We start from the raw sequence: 16,243 nt of genomic DNA, 5'->3' as shown, positions 1-16,243 counted from the left end.
TTAATTAGTGTCATTCTAGAACAGCGTCACAAATATAGAACGTTTCTGAACCCGCATTTTGTTCATGTCTCACCCCCAGAAAGTAAACCATTCTACATAGACAGACAGAATCCGTTACGAGAAGTCCACCCAGTCAAAGGAACGGGTGGCGAAATGCAACGAGTGTTTGTATACACTCCAATCACAAAGATGGAACTCCTTGAAATGAAGAAATTAATTCCTTGTCATGACAAAGATCCAGCAGGGTTCCATAGAGAATTAAAAGACATGCTCCGTATGGGAGAATACACTTACCCAGATATCATTAAAATGTTAAAGGTCCTGTTACCCGCAGGGGTGTATGAAAAGCTAAAGGAAAAAGAATGGGAGGTGGGAGAGAAAAAGATCGATTGGGCAGTTCTAGAAGCTGAAGACAAGGCACGAGTACCAGGTACCGGTCTTGGAGATAAATGTAAAGAGTTACCAGAATTATTGATTCAAGTCTTACCCAGATTATTGACAACTAGAAAAGAAGACTGGGATGCAATCTCAGCCTGTAAACAGAAACAAGATGAAGATATTAGTGATTTTTATTCTAGGTTTGAAAAGTGCTTTAGTATCAACAGTGGTCTCAAGACAAGTAGTGAGTCATACCCTCACCTTTTTGTTACTAAATTAGTCGAGAATTCAAGTCCACAAATTAAAAATCGAGTTTTGAAAGTCGAGAGTACCTGGCAAGCTAATACTCCGTCCCAGATGCTCCAGATGCTTCAGTATCACCAGAATAGAATCAGGGAAGAGCAAGAACACGAAAGAAAACGTATGAAAGACACGAAAATGAAAGTGCTAGTTGCACAATCTGTTCCTCAAGACAGTCAGAAGAGGGGTCCGAATCAAGCCAGTCAGCCTGCAGCTCCCGTTAAAGGGAACTGCAATTATTGTAAACAGCCAGGTCATTTTATAAACGAGTGTGCAGTTCTGAAACACAACATAGCTACTGGTAAGACTAAAGAAAGACCACGTCCGCCTAGACAAGAACAAGTTTCACAGATTCCTCAGCCACAGAATGCACAACAGACAGTTACAGCACCGCAGCCTATCGCTGCAACCCAGCATGTCACATCGCAGATGTACCAGTATGCACAGTCTGAGTATCCAGAGTACCAGCCATATTCATGAAACAGCCTAGAGAGGGAGGTAGGCTTGCCTCTCATCGAGATACCTGTAGATCAAGAAGGTCCCTATGTTCACAGTCAAGTATTAGGGAAAGACAGAAAGTTTCTGATTGATACAGGGGCAAGTAGGACCACAATTAGTCATGCCGAAGTTCCAGGGGCTCCGCTCTCAGGCTCAAGAAATGTTTCCCTTGGATTTTCAGGAAAACCCATTGTAAACGAGATATCAAAGCCAGTTACTCTAGAAGTAGGTCCATTGTCCCGTACTACTGATCTGTTACTTACTAAGTCATGTCCAGAAAATCTATTAGGCATTAAAACACTGAAAGAATTAGGTGCAGTTATATGCTGTTCCCCAGAGGGAATACGTCTGTTCCTACGTGACTTTAAGGGTCACTATGTATTACGAGATTTTGATTCCAGACTGTCTAATGTTCCGCAGCATTTATGGGCGCAAGGTCCAACTGATGTAGGTTACATGCAAATCACACCCTATCGTGTGACTCTCAAGCCAGGTGTAGTGTTACCACGAATCAGACAGTACAGATTGCCACCCGAGGCTGTAGCAGCCTTATCCAAAATTATTGACGAGCTCATCGCTCAAGGAGTAGTTGTAGAAACTGACTCCAATGTATGTAATTCTCCGATCATTCCAGTCATGAAACGTACTGATCCAAATGCACCCCCAGTATATCGATTAGTGATTGATTTACGAGAGCTTAACAAATGTATTATTCCGCAGTACCCAGTTGTCCCAGACATCTCTTCCCTATTAACAGCCATTGATTCCGAAGCCACGTTCTTCACTGTCATAGACCTTAAGAACGCATTTTTTAGTGTTCCTATTCATCCAGACAGCCAGTTTCTTTTCGGATTCTGTTTAAATGGAAGGAGCTATATGTTCACACGCGCTCCTCAAGGTTTCACAGAAAGCCCTAGTATTTACAGTCAAGCACTTAAGAGACAACTAGATAATATTCACATGCCAACTGACACTGCCCTGCTCCAGTATGTCGATGATCTACTGATCACAGCCCGTTCTGAACGTGACTGCGAGCGAGCGTCACTCACGGTTCTGTATTTCCTAGCCGAGATGGGGCACAAGGTGTCCCCTTCGAAGCTTCAATTCTGTGTCCAGCAAGTGGTCTACTTAGGACACTTGCTGTCCAAGAGGGGTAGGCAGTTGACACCCGACCGTATCCAGTTAATAGCGAGTCTTCCCCAGCCCAGAACCCAGAAGGAGGTACGTGCCTTTATTGGCCTTACTTCTTATTGTAGACAATGGATCCCCCAGTATGCATTTTTAGCCAAGCCACTGATACAGTTAACGACACAGGAGGCAGCCGTATCGACTGTCCTCCCTTGGACATCTGAACATACACTTAGTTTCAACGAGTTAAAGAAAGCCCTATGCCAAGCTCCAGTTCTAGCTACACCGAACTACAGTAAGCCTTTTACACTTTTCGTCACAGAACGTGAAGGTACAGCATTATCTGTTCTCACACAAGATCAAGCAGGTCAATACAAGCCCTGTGCTTATTTTTCGAGCACATTAGATCCAGTCGCCCAGGCTTTGCCTGCGTGCCTCAAGTCAGTTGCAGCCACAGCACTAGCTATTAGACAAAGTGATTCCATAGTTTTAGGACACTCCCTGACAGTACAAGTTCCACACTCCGTAGAAGTTCTTTTAAACCGAACACAAACTCAGCACTTGACAATTGCACGTTTAACAGGTTATGAATTGACACTGTTCCAGCCACACATAGAAATTAGACGCTGCAACATCCTGAATCCTGCTACACTGTTACCATCAGTTAATTCAAATCCTGACCCACATGACTGTGTGGAAGTAGTCAATATTACGACAAAGCCAAGACAAGACCTGACAGACATTCCGTTACCAGACTCCGACCTGACACTTTATGTGGATGGTTCATGTATGAGAACTAGTACAGGAGATTTAGTCGCCGCGTATGCAGTGACTACTGACACCGAAGTTATTGAAACACACCGTATTGATACCCTGTCCGCTCAAGCAGCAGAGCTAGTTGCTCTGACACAAGCCTGTATACACGCCAAGAACCTGAAAGTCAATGTTTACACAGATTCACGTTACGCATTCGGAGTTGTACACGACTTCGGAGTGCTCTGGCAGGAAAGAGGTTTTATGACTTCTCATGGAACCAAGATTCAGCATGGTCTCCTTATTCAAGCTCTGTTAGATGCCATACATTTACCGACATCCATTGCTATCATGAAGTGCAAAGCACATACGAAAGTCACTGACATTATTTCCCAAGGTAACGATCTAGCAGATCGCACAGCCAAGCTTACAGCACAGACTCCAGACATTCCAGTTAACCTGACACATACTCCAGATCCGATTACATGTATGACAGTTAAGGACCCTACACAAGATGTCATAGATATCCAGTTACATGCTACTCCCGATGAAATCAAGAAATGGTCCGAACAAGGAGGGGTCCAGACAGATCAAGGATGGTTAACGAAGGGTAGAGCCACATGGTTTCTCCCCGACTCTATGGTTCAAGTCATCATTAATACCGCACATAGTCCAGCACATTTAGGAGAAAAAGCTATGTTAGACAGTATCCAGAACATTTGGTTCAACAAGCATTTACGAGCTGCAGCCAAGCAGAAAGTCCGTACCTGTATGATATGTTGTCAGTTTAATCCAGGTAAAAGTGTCCCGGTGGAGCAAGGTGGTTTCCAGCCCCCTGACCACCCTTTTGAAGTCCTCCAGATGGATTATATTCAGATGGAGCGATGTCGAGGTTTCAAGTATGTCCTTGTAGTTGTATGCGCTTTGTCCAGGTGGACAGAAGCATATCCAGTCCCAGATTACACGGCCGCGACCACTGCCAAGCAGTTGGTTCGTGAATTCTTCCCTCGATATGGACTCCCTAGAGTCGTATATTCTGATAACGGTCAGCCATTCTCATCTGAACTCATGAAGCACGTTTCCCTGTTATTAGGGTACCAGTGGAAGTTCCATTGTGTACGCCATCCTGAAGCAGCCGGTCTAGTAGAGAGACATAATCAGACCCTGAAAATCCGTATCGCCAAAGTCTGTAAAGAAAAGGGTGTGGACTGGCTAGTAGCCCTGCCAGTCGCTTTATTTTATATGCGCATGGTCGCACATTCCAGATCAGGTCTGTCCCCGTATGAGGTCGTATTCGGCCGTCCCCCTAACATGTGGGGTACTCCTAGACCCCGAAGTATTACCGATGTTTCATGTAATATGCTGACAGATTACCTAGCTTCCTTGATGTCTGCCCTCAACTCATGTCGTTCACAGGTTGCCGCCGCATTTCCAGACAATACCGAGGTGGCACCGCATGAAATCGTTCCAGGTTCGCTGGTGATGATCCGGAACTTTGACAGATCAAGTCCGCTGGAACCTCGTTGGAAGGAACCCCGTCAGGTCCTCCTCACCACCCGTACAGCCGTGAAGTTGGAAGGCCGGAAAGGATGGATACACCTTTCTCATGTAAAACTTTTCAATGGACTGAAACCCGTTTCTAAACACATTTCCAAGGATTCCCAGGATTTTAAAGACTGCCAAACTATTGCTCTTAAGGACTGTCCCGCAAAAGACATTGTTACAACCCCTCCCTTGGTAGAGAAAACTCCGCAGCAGGAGTATAAGTTAAAGCTCCGGTCTAGTAAAATAAGTCAGTCAGTTTGATTGTATAAGTCCTCCCCTAGGTGAAACGGTTAGGCTGTTTCTGACATGTATAAAATAGACCCCCATAGTGAGAGAGTCAGTCAAAGCTCAATTCAATGTATCATTTTTCTAAGCTTCATATTATTCATCAGCATTATGATTTCCTGCACCAGCTATGCATTTTTCCTGTATTTTTCAGTTCCTCATGTAAATAAGTCTGCTAATGTTACAGTAGAGCACACGTTTAGTGATCTGCCTCCTCACGAATATGCTTACCGCCTCGCTATGCGTAACAATTCATTTATCCGTATGTTACATTACTCACACCAGACCAGCAATGCCACTAATTGTTGGGTGTGTGGTCGACTCCCCCCTTTCCAGACGTCAAAGGGAGTTCTGCCACTCTTTCCTTATCCTTTTTCACATAATGGTTCGTGTGGAGCATGGTCCACGCTAACGTCATCCTCAACAGATATGTCTTTTCTTAACAGTACATGTTTCCCAGACAAGCAAGGTCTTCCCCACAGAACAGGGTTAGATCTAGAAAATGAAGTATATAATTTAGGTAATTATTCGTCGAATTTCATGGTCCTGAATGTTCAGTCTGATACTACTCCAGACTTACCTGCTATTTCAGTACTACCAGTCAAAGGCGAATTATGTGTCCGAAATAAGGGTTCTGTACATGTAGGACATAGTGATTGTACTACTATTATCAAGTATAGTGACAGTGGGAAATCTATTTTCAAAGCTTCACGTCATTCTTATTTTGTTTGTGGTCAAACTGCATATGTTCATCTGCCCCTCGATTGGGAGGGAACCTGTTACATTGCCTTCCTACTGCCACCTGTTTTTCTAGCCCCACCTGACTACCATAGGAATTCCTTCCTAGTACACACTAGACACAAGAGAAATCTCCCGATTGTCGATTATACTGAAACTGCCGCAGAGCAATTCATTGATATAGATAAAGGTGTGTTCCCTTATTTAGGCACAGTTGTAAACAGTAAGTTAATCCGTAGGTTAACAAGAACCCTTGAAGCTGTAGTAGATGAGACTGCCTCCGCTCTAGGTAACTTAACCGAAGAGCAATCCTTTATGAGAATTGTCGTTTTACAGAATCGTCTCGTCCTTGACGTCATACTGGCGGATAGGGGCGGGGCCTGTAGACTCATCGGATCTAGTTGCTGCATTTTCATTCCAAATAACGCGCCGTCTGTTTATTCAGCTATAACCAGACTCCATAAAATTGCCCATCTGTTACACCAGGATCCAGACACCTGGACATGGTCCGGTTGGTTCTGGAATATAATTTCCGCATGGGGATGGAAAGTCCTGTCCTTTCTAGGTATTGCAGTAGCGATCATATTTAGCTGCTGCCTCTGTATACAATGTGGCCCTGCGATTTGCGGCATTTGTGCTACCTCTTGTATTCCTAGTCCCAAGCCCCGTTCTAAATCCCGTTCCAAGATAATTCGAGACGAGCAAATGATACTGTATGAAATGATAGATGGTATCATGAATATTGATGTTTCCTGATGGAAACGTAGTGACAAGGAGGGAATGTGGAAAAGTAAATTTTGCCATGTTCTGTGTCCCTACGCCTCATCCATCATATGTTATGTGTGCATGATTAAATATGCATATGTACTCCCCATGTCTGATTAATGACGCAATTACAGTTGTGTCCACCTCTAGTATGCCAGTTTCCAGTCCTCGTGAATACTACGAATATCAGGCCTATGTAAAGCTACGTTGCCACGTTTCCCAGTGTGCACGTTATTTCATTATAAAGTCCCCGTTTCTAGGCCTCAAAAGGGCCCGGACATCAGATTCAGCTCCTGTCTCCTGAAGCCTCGCTGAGGAGCGATACAGCCCCCACCTGTATCCTCGACCTTTCACTTACTTCCTGCCTCGCAGTGCCCGGTGCAGCTTGGCTCTGCCTCTGAGTCTGCCAAATGTATGTTATAGTTCCAGTTATCAGTTCAGTCCTCCTTCTCTGCATTCCTAAGCTACTGAACTGTATCAATAGTTTCCATCATTGTCTAGCCTTCACGTCTCCATGTTAGAGAAATACTGCATTTAATGGTCATTTAATATTCTTCATCACGCACTACATGTAGAATAATGCATGGTCCAGTCTTAGAATCAAGTTAGCCTTTCCCCTCTTGACTTCTAGTTTATATCAACATGTTCCCTAAACATCAGATACTAGATAGGGTTTAGGTACATGTCGTTCCGACCCTCCAGACTTTAGTCTCTGCTCCTAGCACAGAGTTCATAGCCCCCAGCTTCTCCTCGTAACACGTCATTGCCAGTTTGCGCGCACCATCAGGTTAGAGGTCCCGGCTCTTTAGGTAGCCCCCTCCAATGTTTCCGCCCCATTCATGACATATTCTGTTTCGTTTGCACCACATGTCTATGTATACGCCCAGTTACACCTACTTTTACTCTTATCTTTCGCGACTGCTACGCGTCACGCCTTCTGCTCCACCCACTGCTACGCCTACTGCAATGTAATGCTATGTGTTTGCGCTATGTATATATGCTCGTGTATTGTTATCGAAGGTTAGCGCGCTCATCCCAGACCCAGCCCCAGCAGCTGCTGGGCCCCGGTTATCCTGCCGGGCCCTGTCATCCCTGTTCCTATGCAGGTCGTCCTGTTCCTGTCCTTATGCTGTAATAAACCTGCAAACTCCTACTACCTCGAATCTTGACTCTTATTTATTGAGCTATCTGTTATGATATATGCCTAGTCAAAAATAGGGTATTTATTTATTTATTTACCACAGTATAAGGAGGAAACTGTTGAACATATTGTATGTCTGTGTCCCTATCTTCTGAACCTGAGGAAAAAATATTTGAGGTTGTCATTTATCGTAGCTAACAGCTGCAATGTTAAGACAGCAACAAGATACTGCTTCTCTTAAAAATGTAAAGGCAGAATAATGACATTTTTTGTTCTAGTTTATCTTTTTCTATAATGGGGCTGTTAGTATTTCTGTTCAGACAAAGATTTTAACTAAGATTTTAAATTGCACTATTTAATTGTACGATTCATTGTAATTATTATTGTATTATTTGTATGCAATAAAATGCATTACTTACACTAGACACATATAAATATATTACCTAGATAAATGCAAGCCATAAAATGATGCAGTGCTTATGCCATCATTTATTGAGGGCAGGTTTAGGATTTTGAACACCAGAGGAAATGGAAATTCAATGAGGACTTTCCAGGTGGCATATGGACTCATCAGTACATCACACAGAAAGTTAACAACACAAAAGGGTCCCAGGGACCAGAACTCACAATATGACACGAATGAGGTACAAAAGTAGGTAAACAACACCCAACCACTTTGATGAAAGCAAATAGAGTATATGAATTAAATACACACAGGACATACAAATGGGTGGAATAGAAGCATTTATGACCGAGCGTTCTCTGGAGCAGCACCACGAATTTGGAACGCACTTCCCCCAAGCATTAGAAGAATTCCATCCAACGCTTCATTCAAAAAAGAAGCAAAATTATTCTATATGAGAACATTTCTACAATAAGACATTGCAGTAGTACATATGGATCAAATCTTTCCATGTTTGCCTCCAGTCATCCACCAGCCTCTCGCATGTGGTGGTGTGACTTAATGCGATCGTTACTATCTCAATTGCTGATGTAATTGCTGATTCATTATTTGTTTATACACTTCCCTGAAGTGTACTGTTGTATAGAGTTTGTAAATTGCAATCTATGCTTCCAAATGGTGCTAATGTTGATACACTGATGTAAAGCGCTCTGATACCCCTCGCTGGGTCATGTTCGCGCTATAGAAAACACTAAAATAAATAAGTAAGAAAGCAAGCCCAAGTGAAGTATGTTTGTATTGAAAGGTTAAGGGAATGGACAGAATTGTGATCCTTGTCTGCTGTCAAATTGCATGTTTCGTGGATGGGCACGACTATGAGCACACATGCGATTTGACAAGCAAACCTGATCACCCCCATGTCAACAGCCAGGTTAATTGGAAAAATTAATACTCTACTCAGAAACCAGCATTGTAGGGCTAAAATAGAATCCCTGGCAAGGTGCACAATGATGTAAGCAGGTGGTAAAAAGACAACCAAGTGTAAGTACAGGCTGAGATCAGCTGGTAAATCCCTAGATGTTAATTACTCCTGCGTGCTGCTACTAGAGAACATGTTGGTTGCTGTGGATGTCTGGTAACGTCATCCGATGTTTGCAAGGCAGGAAAGCGTTGAGGCATAGAGTGAGGCTTTACACAAGGAGAGCCCTTGCCCTCATTAAATGGTGCGGGAATCACAGGGATCCAACCATGGCAAGGTGCCTGAGCAACATGAGGGTTGCCATATTGGTTCATGACGTGGGGCATAATACCACGTGCTCCGGGTTGCATTAAACAAATCAGTGAATTCTGGGACTTGACGTCTTTGTTGGCTTAAATCAAACCAACTTAACTAAGAAACATTATTTTTTTTTTTTATTTCAAAGTATTTTATTAAAATGTATATAAGCAGATACATTAGCATTTCTGTTACAAAGATAGCCAAACGTAGGGGCCTATTAGGATGACGGACAGACCTGCGTCCGTCCGCCACCCCCGAGGTGGAGGGACCGTCCGCAGGGGCAGCGGCGGTCCCTCCGGTGCAATTAGGATGTGACCGCCACCCTGGCGGTCACATCCTGTATATTTAACATTGCGGCAGGTGATGCTTGAAGCAGCACCCGCCGCAAGGTTAAAAATGCATGCTTTGCATGTGCATGCACAAAGCGGCAGGCACCGCGCGGTGCCTGCCGCTTTGTGCATGCACATGCAGGGGGGTACCATAGGTACCCCCCATGTCCACCCTCCACCCCCTCTTCACCCTGGGGGCCCGCAACGGGCCCCCAAAGGAAAGACCGTATGCCTTTCCACGGTGGCAATGCCGCCGTGGAAAGGCATGGGACCGCGGGCATCATAATATGGCTGGTGGTGTCTCGCAGACACCGCCACCATATGTATGCACTATTTCCACCGGTCGCGAAGACGACCGGCGGAAAAGCAGCGAACGGTCTTGCTGTCCGCCGCGGACCCCCCAGCCATCCTAATGTGGCGGGGGGTCTTTTCCGTCACCGCAGCTGTGAATCCGCATCCTCCGGCCCGGCGGTGGCTTCCGCCGGCCCGGAGGATGCGGATTCACCGCAATCCTAATCGGCCCCCTAGTTTGTAGGGCAGTGTTTACAGGTACTTTGAGATATATGTTTCGCCAATCCCTTCTGACTTGATTTTGCTGGAAAGGTAGGCAAAGGATGATAGGAAGAAAGAAGCAGAGAGAAAGAGGTGAAAAAGAAGGTTCTGTAGCAATGAGACCAATTGGGCTTATAGCCGCGTAAAGGCGAGCGCTGCATAACCGATGTCTTCCTAACAACGAGTGATTTGATAATGCAGAACAAGGAATTATTTTAGTATCCAGTCAGGAGGGGGATCATTTCAAATGAGCAAAGCCGAGAGGTTTGGCTTTGGTTGAAGAGATTGGTACAGTGCAAATGTGTAGAATGGATACTATTTGGGAACATTTTTACTGTATATCCTTGATACAGTATATTGCAGAATACGAGAAGCAGTGTACATAAAACAGTGTAAATATTTGAAAGAAATGTTAAGGCCAAAGATGCCCAAAACAACTACAGAGTCAATGCCAACTCAGTATATTATAATCACCTCCTACAGCTTTAGAAAGGATGTGAGTGTTGTGCATGGCAAGAATTTCGGGGACGAACTTCTCTATGTTCATCCTTCATTACTGACATGGGCATATTATTGGACAACCAAGAAACAGCCTTAAGAAAAAAAGTTGACTGCATGTTTTCTTTGTATAAGGCAGCAGGCAGTGGTACCAGGACCTCCCCCCCATACTTGAGTGACAGTCCCCTGATGAAGATAGAGCATGTTAGGTTTTTATAAGAAAACATTTCACTATACAAGATTAGCCTGGTGAATATTTATTTGCATTCAACCATGTGACACAGCACGTGTTCAACTCTCTTTCCCACTTCTATAGAAGCAATATGGACACCACCATTCCAACGCCTGCAAAGTCACTCCCGCCAACATCGGTTATATCACAACACACAACCCGAAGCCCTCCATGCACATCCTTTCTTACTTAGGTCTTAACTGCTTCCAGACTACTCAAAACCATTCTGTCAACACAAATCTCCCAGTCAGTATAATCTTAACATCCTCATTAATGCTCATTCCTGGCTCTCTCCCACAAGAGCCACAGTGTTTGTAGAGTTCATCTCAGATGAGGACAACATCCATCACCTCCCTGGCTCACACACAACCGGTGGTGTTCTAGCCATCAGCCACAAATCCACCCTCACTGTCACCATAATTCCACAACACTTAGCCATGAATACTTCCCAGCCCTATTCTCCATCTCACTTTTACAACATGTCAGGTTCTATTCACATACTGCCCTTTAGCTTTATTAAATATGTGTTTATTCAAGGGTTTACTACAGTGCTGTTAGTCACCTTGCGATACCTTGGAAGCTCCATTGTGGAGGTGGCAAGCAATTTATGGTAAATAGCGGATAGTTGACAGTAGGGTGTCAGAGTCCAACCTCGAATAATAGATACGTAACAGCACTAGAAATAGCTACATAGGAGCCCTTGATCTCTACAAAGCTCAGATTAACATGATTATATGATATTTCATTCTAATTCTCCTAGCCTTATGTACTTATAGCTTTCTCATCACAGCTCCCACTCGCATTCTGGGAAACCTCGAATTAATTCTGTTCTTCCACTCCTTTCCTCGCCATTTCCCACTCATGCCTCTAGACTACACAGACTGTCTCAAACTACCCTTGCATCTTATACCTCCCAATAGAGGGCATAACAAAGCTATCACCACCATATCTGGATCTGTCAAGAAGTTCCTCATTGAATCCATTAAGCACGCCTTGTCCACTTTTCCCCTAGACACATTAGTTGTTGTCAACATCCTACTGGATCCCAACCCGTACTCAAAGGTCAAAAGCCCCTTGAACTTCCAAAATCTGAACTCCCCAAATGGGATTAGATACTCAGAAACTATCTTGTAGTGATCGAGAACATCCGAACACCTCCTATCCTTTTAAAGGGCACACTTAGCCCACAGATGTTCACTTGCCAATTCATATCCAAACAGTACACTAACAATGATACCTGAAAGGAGAATGAAAGCAAGGCACTATTCAAAGTAGTCAAACACTCAGCAAACTCTCACCTGACACTTGATATCCCTCATTCAACCACAAAAGCTCTGTGCATCAGCAAATTCTTCATTAACAATAATTAAACGAACTGTAAACTCACTCTATTGTACCACCCACGCACCCAACATTCCCTCTCTGGTCATCCCTAAAGGTACATTAACCCATCAACAACATCTGGATCAACATTATTTAATTTCTAAAAGTAACTCCCTATGTAGTGTTGCTATGAAGTTACCATTGGCCCTAATGGAGGCAAAGAAAATTAGCATCCTTCCCCTATATTGGTGATAAAAGACACCCCTAAAGAAGCAGGTGTTACCATGAGCCTCTCACACCACAAAGCCTCAGTACCATAGTACCTGCTGCTCCAATGATGGGCTATGCTCTTGATCCAATGAAGAAGACTTACTTTCCTCGCTCACCATAAAGTCTTCCTCCCATTTCATTGTCTACACCTCCCTCCATCCACATCATTTTGCCCTGAAAATTGGCCAAAGACTCACCTTGCTCATAACACCCAATCTACACACCAAACGACTGCCCAATTATCTACCTCTCCTTCCTAAGCAAGGTCCTTGAAATAGCTGTAGGCCTACATCTACAAAAGCATGCAAATCAACACTACCCAAGCAGTTTGTAAAAAACCTGGGCATACTCATCGACAATGCATTAACCATGCAAGACAAAGTACAAACGCTGAGCTGAAAAAGCTTTACCATGCTAAAGCTACTAAGAAGACTCTTCTCATGGAGCCCCTTAAACTGCAGAAAGACTATTACCCAGGCACTACTTTCTAGTAAACTAGAATAAGGGAATGCGCTCTATGTGGGCCTACCAGAGTATCTTTTTCCCAACTGCAGGTGATCCAGAACACTGCAATAAAAGCAAATACAGCTCGGCATCTGAATGTCTGAGGGAGCTCCATTGGCTGCCTGTGTGCCAAAGAGCCAAGTTCAAGCTCCTGTGTTATGCACACAGAGCGCTACTCAAGCGTGGCCCCCAAATTTTGCAAGACAAAATTGAATTCTATGCCCCTACTTGAAAACTGAGGTCTTGCTATCACGTGTTGGCCAAATTCAAGCGCATCAAGAAAGTTAGAGCAGGGGGCCGCTCTGTCTCTAATCTGGCAGCTGTTCATTGGAATGAACTTCTCTTAGATCTTCGCATTACGGACGATTATATGTCATTTAGGAAGAAGCTGAAAACTTTTTTGCTCCCTAAGATGTAACAGCTGACACTTGCAGCCTTTTAGCCTAGGTCCCCCTCTTCTCAGATGTCCGGGTATTCTCCACTCTCCTTTCAGGATACAACTTTCTTAGCGCTGTCATATGCCTCGGGATGACTGTCTTGATTAATAAATACAAATACATCCAGTAAACAGGATTCTGCCCATGATGCAACAACTTGATCGTAACCCTACATGTTGTAGACAATGCCTCCGAACGATAAAGTTCACCCATGCCTCCTCATCTTCCTCAACCTTTTTTAAGGCCTCCAGCACAATGGACTATAATGAACTGGGCATCTTTGACACCACCCTTAGTTTGCCTCATTCTGCCAAAAAAAGACAACTATATCAAAATGGATTTATCCAAACTTCTCTTGCTCTTATTCAAATATCTTTCAACTAGAGCTCCCCACCTAGAGCTGCCCATCTCATTGCTGGAAAATGAAAATGCAACCACACCACCCTCGCACCCTGAGACCTACACTGGCCCCTCATCCCAGCTTGCAACAAATTAAAGTCCTTATGAATAATCTATAACAGTCACTAACACAAAAAACGGACTACCTACCCCTGACAAGAAAGTAATTTGTCTTAGGTCTAGTCCTGATGACGGAGCCAAATAAAACCCAAAGGGTTGAACCATGTTAACACAAAGGGCAGGGCCTCCTTGAAGAAACCCAAAAAATAATAAAAAATGTACGGACTTCCACTGAAAGACGTTTCAGTATGATGCCAATAATATAAGGGTTATGCTCACATATTATAGGATCCTGTTTTTCTTTTAATACAGAGGGCACCAGTCTGCCAGCGGTGTATTACAACATTCCAGATGTCAGAGGCTATTCTGCGTTGGGGCTCCTCACACTGCTGGAGTTGCTGGCAATGGTAGTAGCAATGGTGCAGGTTTCATATTACTCTCCAGTTACTGCTGTACGAAGGTCTGGCTTCCACCTGAACAATAAAGGTATGCTTCGGAGGACATATTCTTGTGCATCATAGGAGACTGAAAAGTCACATCACCAAACCAGTAATGGAAATAGCCAATAATATGTAAAGTTATCATACCGTTATTACGCATTGGTTCCACCATGAAAAGCACCTCCACAATGCGATGAAATCAGATAGGATCAAGCACATACACCATCAGGGCCGGAGCTTGGTTAGTAAGACTAGGGGAGGTGTGAGCTTCAGAGTTTCCGACAATCACGCTGGCATACCATGCTGATCATTATATGGAAAGCAGTGCGTGAGGGGGAGCTCAAGGGCCAGTGGAAAGATAAAGGAGTGGTGTTTGTGAGGGGTACTAAAAACACAGCATTTTGAAAAATAACCATGCTTTTTAAGACCTTCCAATCAGAGCCGAGTGTGTGTTTGTCAGAGTGAGTATTTAAAAATCCCAGGTGAAATCGAACAGCTATCCTACCATGCTCAACAGAAAGCTCCTGTACCCAACTCTTGATTAAATCATACATTTATTAGGGGGTGTAACACCCCAAACATCCCCTGAAGCAACGCCCCTGTTCACCATGACAATAATGAAAATAGCACCACTGCAGGGAAAGCACAAATCTCATACCAGCCAGTGGCATTGCCAGGGTGCCATGGGCCCCAATACAAGCAAGAAAAATATTCCCTCTGATACTGTGGTAAAAGAAAGCTATAATTGGGAAGAAATGAGACACTCACACTCTCTGGCCCTGGTGCCACTGTACCTGCTGTACTATTCATAGCTACGTCCCTGATATCAGTAAAAACACAAAACCCCTCCAGCAGGTAAAGCGCTGTCACCATGCACGTAATCCTCTTAGCCTTCAATGATGTCAAGCACAACCACCATGCAAGTAAACCACAACATCCTTCCGCATGCAGAGCACCGCTGCAATGAACGTGATTCACAACTGTTATGACAAACACATTGTCCAAGTAGTATGGCTGAGTGTTCACAATAGTAGAAGGCCTGGGCTATGCCCCCTAAAACAGTGGGTCTTAACCTGGCATTCTAGGAGGGGGATAAGGGGTGTACATTTACTCGGCGTTTGCAACCACTTAGTAACTTAAATAATGTTAGTTAGTTAAGTAATTAATTAAGTACATATACATTAAAAAGCAAAACTGAAAATGCTCGGTAAATGTACAGGACTTTGAAATTGGAGGTTAAAAATTAAGTTGGTATACTATCTTGATTCCTGGGAGCAGCACAATTATAGCAAACAGAACACTTTCGGATGATTGTTGGCCTCAACTGAAGTAGTGGTATGCACGGAAAACAAGACAGCATGCATTAGAGCAAAAAGACATAGCGATATGCAAAATTGAAAACTTTGAAATGCTGGGTAAATGTAAAGTAGTTTGAAATTGAAGTTAGTATCTAGTTTGGATGTTTGTGTACCCAATTAAACTACTAGTATGTACCAGCAAGACAAAGAAAATCGCATAATCCTACAGAAATAAAAAGAAATTAGGAACATTACAGCTTTCCCATTAAAATGTAGATTTGTACTTATATTTTTGTTAGCAAAATGATTAAATAAGAATTTTCAGCATTTATGTATTTGATATATACTTGTTTCTGTATTTTTGTGTTTTGTTTTAAGGTTTAATTCATACAAATTGTTTAGGTGGAGGTCTGCAGCTTTCAGTGGTGATAGTGGGGTCAGCAAAATACAAAATGTCAAGAACTGTTGCCATTAGCCATGACAAGAAAACTGTGAACCTCGTAGACGGGTCTGATGAGGCATGAGGCATTAAGACTTGTAAATGGTTAAGGATTGAGCAAAATGTGGACTCCTGACCCACAAGGAAACAGATGGAATAATGTACTTCTACCATGAACTCTTCACGCTCTGATGAAACACCAGGGAGGTGAAAGCGGTGACAAAATTCAGAAGGGTGCAGCCATTAAAA

The sequence above is a fragment of the Lissotriton helveticus genome, chromosome 3_1 (genome assembly GCF_964261635.1).
Source record: "Lissotriton helveticus chromosome 3_1, aLisHel1.1, whole genome shotgun sequence".
NCBI lineage: Eukaryota > Metazoa > Chordata > Amphibia > Caudata > Salamandridae > Lissotriton > Lissotriton helveticus.
This window is presented reverse-complemented; position numbering follows the sequence as displayed.